The sequence below is a fragment of the Monopterus albus genome, unplaced genomic scaffold (assembly GCF_001952655.1).
Source record: "Monopterus albus unplaced genomic scaffold, M_albus_1.0 scaffold20.1, whole genome shotgun sequence".
NCBI classification, from domain to species: Eukaryota; Metazoa; Chordata; class Actinopteri; order Synbranchiformes; family Synbranchidae; genus Monopterus; species Monopterus albus.
This window is the reverse complement of record NW_018127900.1, coordinates 2,789,590-2,796,016: the sequence shown is the minus strand read 5'-3', so window position 1 is coordinate 2,796,016 and position 6,427 is coordinate 2,789,590. Positions and strand designations below refer to the sequence as shown.

At 40.3% G+C, this 6,427-nt stretch overlaps 1 protein-coding gene across 3 annotated transcripts in view; it reads right to left on the bottom strand.

Moving 5' to 3' along the window:
* kcnip3b (Kv channel interacting protein 3b, calsenilin) overlaps nt 1-6,427 on the bottom strand; it is a 42,180-nt gene that overhangs the window by 14,479 nt on the left and 21,274 nt on the right. The gene's annotated exons all lie outside the window — the stretch shown is intronic.

The window sequence follows — 6,427 nt, the reverse complement described above, 5'->3', positions numbered from 1 at the left end:
CCCCGTTGTCTACCTCCTCTGCAGATTTTCCATCACTCCCCACTCTCTGTGGCTTCCTGAATTTATCTGTTGCTGCTTTTAGTTGCAACTTTTGCCCCTTTGACTCACTCACTCAGTGCTTGGACCAGCTGAGGTTTAAAACTGAAGTCTCCTGTCCACCTTAAGTCTTATGGTCTCTCCTTACTCCACTGCATTCCTCCTTTTCTCTGTCTGTCCATCTGATTTGCTTTTACGCCCCGGAGCTCGCCGTCTCCTCCTCCTCCTCCTCCCTCCATCTCCTCTGTCATTCCATAACTTTGGCCAACCGCAGACTTTCTCTCCCCCTCTGCTCTTTCCGCTACAGACTGTCCTGTCTGTCTTCACCACATCCACCTCTTCACCTCACCATATTTTCCTCACAGATCTAGAGACAAGTTTAGAAATCTTTGAATGGGGGGTCAGACTGCAGCACACTTTTAAAGCAGAGGGACACATTCATAAAATGAGCAAAAAGGAGTCACATTTGAAGCCCCAGATATTGCAACTAATTAGCTGTGAAATAAAATCTAATTAAATATTCTAATATGGAATAATATCAATAAAAAGGTGCTATTTGCAACTCCAAATATCCTCCAGCTATGGACAGATCCTGAGACAATGGGCTCCACGATGCAGATGTAAAATGCCCCCTCCCTCACTACAGGAGCAAGACACCCAGACCCAGTTTTGCATCTCATTTGAGCTGTTTAAGTCTCATCTTTTGCCATCTTGTCTTGAACTCTGTGGTCATTTTATATCACTTTTAAGTCACGATGTGTGTCATTTTGCATCTCTGTGGTTATTCTGTGTCTCATTGTACATCGTTTGATTGACTTTGTACCAAAAAGAGTTCGCAATTGCTCGATACACAGGCTCGGGTGTAGGGGTCCTGGGCCCATAATCCATCAACGATTCTAACAAGCCAACTATCACAGTCCTCCTGCTGGTGGAGCCCATACTATCACCAGAACATCTCTATGACCCTCCCTGCTATAGCCATACATAACATGGAAAAATACTGTTACAGTGTGTGAGCTGGAGTGTGTATAAATATGGGTGTGTGTGTGTTTAGCAGGTCAAAAGAGGATAACCGATGACTCTGCACTTGCTAATGCATCAAGATAAGATGGGGAATGGAGCTGTGTGTGTGTGAGTGTGTGTGTGTTAATGCATTGACTTGGTTGGAGATAGGAGACACAGATGGGAGGCCAGAGTGAGAGTGATCAATACCTTTGTGGTGGTGGTAGTGTAGCTTTGTCCTCTTTTCTCCAGTTCTTACATTTTACCAGAAAAATCTAAATCAACAATGAATCATAAAATCACAAATGTGTTTTCAATCTTTACTGTTCCTACTCCTTAAACGTGAGTCTGTGGTGTCTGCCTTAACAGTGGAAGAATCACTCTGAAGGCCAGATTTACATTTTAGTTACCACTTTGTAGATGAGAGCTGCATTCACACACAAAAAAACACATGCACACACACAATACACCATGCACGTCAATATCTTAGTGCTTACTTATGCTTCAGATAAGAATGTGCGGTTGTTCTCTTGCATACTGATGCTAGCATAGCAAGTGTGTGTATTTTGTTGTGTGTGTGTGCTGGTTCCTCTGGGCAGGCCATTAGGACACTAACCGGTTTTTAAAAGGTAGGCTGCCTGCTGACACAACAGTCAGTAAATATGGAGAGAGGATCGTTTCCTCTCAGTAAGACACATCAGCAAACATCAGTCTTCACTACAGTCAGAGAGGAAGACATGCTGAAGTGACACAAACGTGTGTAGAGGCATTCGTAGCATCATGGACTTTATTCTCATTTACCTTATTCTTCACTGACAAAAGTAACATGAGAGGAATTCAACCTGGAACCAATTTGAGAAAACATTACATTCTGACATTTAAAACCTGCCATCTGTAATTGAGGTACTGAGGTATTTTACAGTGGTGGATGAAGTATTGATGTACTTTTAGTGCTGTAAAGTCGTATTAACAAGATGTAAACTACTCAGTAACAAGTAAAAATTCCTACATTCAAAACTAACTTGTAAATATACTAGCAATAAAAATTTTCATATATATTATTAAGTTATTATTGTCAGCGCATGTAAACAGCATATGTGTGTTTCAAGTGGCTGAGGTGAAGCTAATATTACATACAGTATATACTAATGTTACTACTTTATATACATAATATGCATGTATATATAGAAATACATCAATGTCCTATATTTTTTTTTTTAGTTTTGTAAGTAAACCACAGCTGTTGCATAAACACAGTGGAGTAAAAAGGACAATAACTGAAATGTATTGAAGCACCTGTATAAAGTAGCATAAAAGTGAAATACTCAATGGGGTACAAGTTTCACAAAACTGTTCTGCAGTAGTAGTACTTAGTTTCACAGAACTGATCAAACTGTTTAGCTAAAAGGTAAATTTGGGGATATATAGTACAAACAGTGACAGCGCTGTCTACTTATCACAAAATAAGACTCTATTGTTCCAAATGACTGACACTGATATTATGCTATTGCTTATACTATATTATGTTGAATTCCTGCTCAGCACGGTGAATAAGCATTTTAATGAGAGGAAATGAGAGAAGAAATGAGTGATAAACAGAGAAATGGATGGATTGAATAAGTAGACAACAACTGAAGACACAGTTAATTGTGGGGAGGTGAAACCATACTAGAGCCTTACCTGAGCGATGGTACCTGGCTGCAACAGTGAGAGAGGCAGCTGGGCCGAGAGAGGCGCCTCCTGGCCTCCACAGACAGAGCAGCCATCACAGCTCCCATAATGCAGTTGAACTACCCAAAACAACAAGGCCAACACTGCTGACAAGTTTCTCTGAGAGACTCTGGAGATCCAACAGGTCTAACAAGCCAAGATCCAAACTTTAACACACTAAATGTGAAAGCTCAGTCATGGAGATCAATGCTAACTAAGTGCTTTAAATTGCTGAGCTGCTATGTTTGATTCCTGGCATTAAAAATCTCAGCTCCGCCAGAAAGAAGGCAAATGAGCAAAGCTTGAAAGTCTGAATCTCATGTACCGACTACAGCAGCCTTGAAGCACTATGGAAAAGGTGTCAGATGAGAGAGATTTGCAGTGTGAGTGTGTGTGCTTTTTGTCAGAGGCCACATCTGAAAATCTGTTTGAATCTGTGGCACCAGTCACAGTGTGAGAGATAAAAAAGGCAAAGCGATCAAACAGCACTGCAGAGATCCTGACCTTTCACAACGCACACCTCTGTCTGTCTCCTTTCCTCTCTTCTGTTGGTTCTCCACATAGAAATATGACTATAACTCCTATATACACGGTGCCTCTTATACAAATTCTTGCTCTGCAAAGTGTTTCTCCCCAAAATGCACTGTGTATTTCTCATCCTTTTATGATTTGTAACATCAGTACATTTATTATCCAATACTGCTTCACAGATTCTCAATGTAAAATTTACAGCTGATCTTCACCTTTTATTGTTGTTTATTTGACTCACTGCTTTTAAACAGAAAGGTCAACTTTAGTTACATTCTTTCATGGCAGCCTATGATCTATGACCAAAGGGTCACTCGACTGCATTTTGTTATGGACAAGAAACAACACAATATGCACGGCTGGAGATACTAAAACACAGCAGAGGAAAATGCCATGCAACCGAAAGTCTGTCAACAACAACTATAGGAGCGGTATAAATAATGGATGGACACATTCACCTTTTTTCTGGTTAGCTTAGCTTAGCAAAAAGACTGGAAACAGGAAGAATCAGCTAGCCTGGCTCAGTCTGATGGCAACTCTGAATTTATTAGTTTATGCATCAGAGGTGCTGGTAGGCAGATTTTTTTTTACCTAGCTGTTCCTCCTGCTTCCAGTTTTTATGCTGGTGACCAGTTACTGGCTGTATCACTATTTGATGGACAGATAAGAGAGTGGTGAATTTAATGTATACACTGTAATCTAAAGTGTTAAAATACAGTATTTCTTTAATGAACCAAAATCTTCTTATAATATGTTCTGAACATGGCCATAAGACCATTATTTTGTTATTATCATATTATATTACTGTATATTTTTGGTCTTTCCTGTGGGATTTTCTTCTTTTTATCAGTTCTGATCTGATCTAACGCTCCACAACAAAGTGTGTATTCCCTGAAATACAAAAAAATTACAGCAACTACAGTATTTCTTTGTATTAATTGAGCGTATTGTTTGATTGTATTAATATTAAATATTTTGGCTTGGGTGGCATGGTGGTGCAGTGATTAGCAATGCCAGCTCAGCACCAAGAAGATTCTGGTTTTGAACTTCACAGCCGACGGGGGCCTGTCTGAGTGGAGTATGCATGTTCTCCCAGTGCCTGGGTGGGTTTGCTTTTGATGCAGTGGCTTCCTCCCACAGTCCAAAGACATGCAGGTGATAGGTGACTCTAAAATGCATGTAGGTGTGAATATTAGTGTGCACGGTTGTCTGTCTATGTGTCTGCCCTGTGATAAACTGGCAACCTGTCCTAGGTGTACCCTGCATCTCGTCCACTGGTAGCTGTGATTAACACCCCTGCAACCCTCTGCAGGATAAGCAGAATAGATAATGGATGGAAGGATACTTTGTCTTTGTGCCCACTGGGTGATTCTCTGCTGTGTTTTCCGCTCATGTAGACACAGTGCAGTAATTTACGAGAAATGGAAGATAATGGATGGTGTCATAATTTCCCTCATATCCTATTTGTGATTAACAAAGGTAGATGTGGTGGATGTTCCATTTTTAACAAGCCCAAAGTTGCATTTACAGTAATTCCTTACAGTGGAAATTGGTCATTTGTTCCTAGACTAGAAACATTCAGGAGACTCTGGAGAGTTTCTCAGTGCTATCGGAGGAAAACAGACAAAATATTTTTTTTGTTACTGAGAAAAGGGGACTGCATCTCATCTGCTCATTTAGAAACTGTAAAATGTGCATAGTTACAACTTGTTATTCAGATTTAATAGTAATATGTGTTTCAAAACACTTTCTCTTTTAATGTTCAGGTAATTTTTTTTTTACTATCTAATTGCTTGCGAGATCATACAGTGGCTAGTAATAAGAGCAGCATCATTACTGATAGACTGGTTTTGATACGGTTATACTGTCTCTATTAATTATCAATTTAGAAAACACTGCAGAGAAGAAGTGTAACAGAGACTGTTGCATAGTTACAGTAGCTGTTCTAGAGTGCCTACCAATAGTGCAACTTATAATTAATTTTATTATCAATTACCTGCTGTTTATTTCCTGATTGGTTTGCTGATGATATTGTCTATAACATCAGAAATGAATGAAAATGTGCATGAGCAAAAGGTAACACATTTAAATAACCACAAGTCAATAACCACAAAATATTCAGTTTGTTATTATAAAATTAAAAGAAAAGCAGCACATACTCATATTTGAGAAGCTGCAACAAGTAAATACTTGTCATTTTTACATGGAAAATGTTAGGAACGCTCTGGTAGGGAGGTGAGCGAGTAAAAAATGACGGACCCAGGTAGCTGACTTCGGTGCAAGAAGTGCTCTATTTATTTACAGTGATGATAAATATGTGTACAACCAGGTGAAGGAATAAGGAGCAGAACTGGGTGTCGAGCGGCAGTCATGGAAAACATACAGTCAGTGATGAGATGATAAGGAGGAGGCCGGGCTGCGGACGCTATGATTCACTCCTGGACTGGTTGTGGTGGTTGGTTGTTGAGGGGACAAAGTCACAGAAACAGTTAATGGGAGACTGTGCATCGACCTGCGTGGTGGAGTGATGTGGAGTTGAGGAGGTCCGTGGTCCGGAGGAGCGATAGCGGCTGGGAAGATAAGACACGGGGCACAAGGCAGGAATGGAGCTGGGATGAAGAGCGTGAGCAAATACATATAGTGGACAAAATAAATGATCAGCATAGAAACGGGCTAGAGTATAGAAAGAACTAGCAGGGAAGTAGACGATGAGCACGGTATAAATAGGAAGAACTAATCAGGTGCAGCTGGTGGTGATTCAGGGGACGTGAAGCAGGTGTGTCAGATAAAGAAATCAGGGGTAAGAGAGCTAAAATAGAGGGAGAGAAGTGAGAGAGGCAGGTGCAGCTGGGCAAACCTGACAAACACTTTCTTTCCAGGGTCCGGAGGCTTAGTTTTATATTATGCGATTCTTGTAAAACCACTAAAATCTCCTTATTTGAGAACACACGCCTAAAATAATCTTCAATTGTTGCATCTATCTGAACTGTGTGGTGTGAAAGGTGCTGTAGCATTAGCTCTCAGTCTCCGTGACAAAAACAGGAAGAAGAATAACTACTTCCAGTTGACAGGCTTACGTCAAGATACTTTGAGCTATGTAGGAATTTCGACATAGATAAGTTGGAATTTCGATTTAGCTATCTAGTTATTT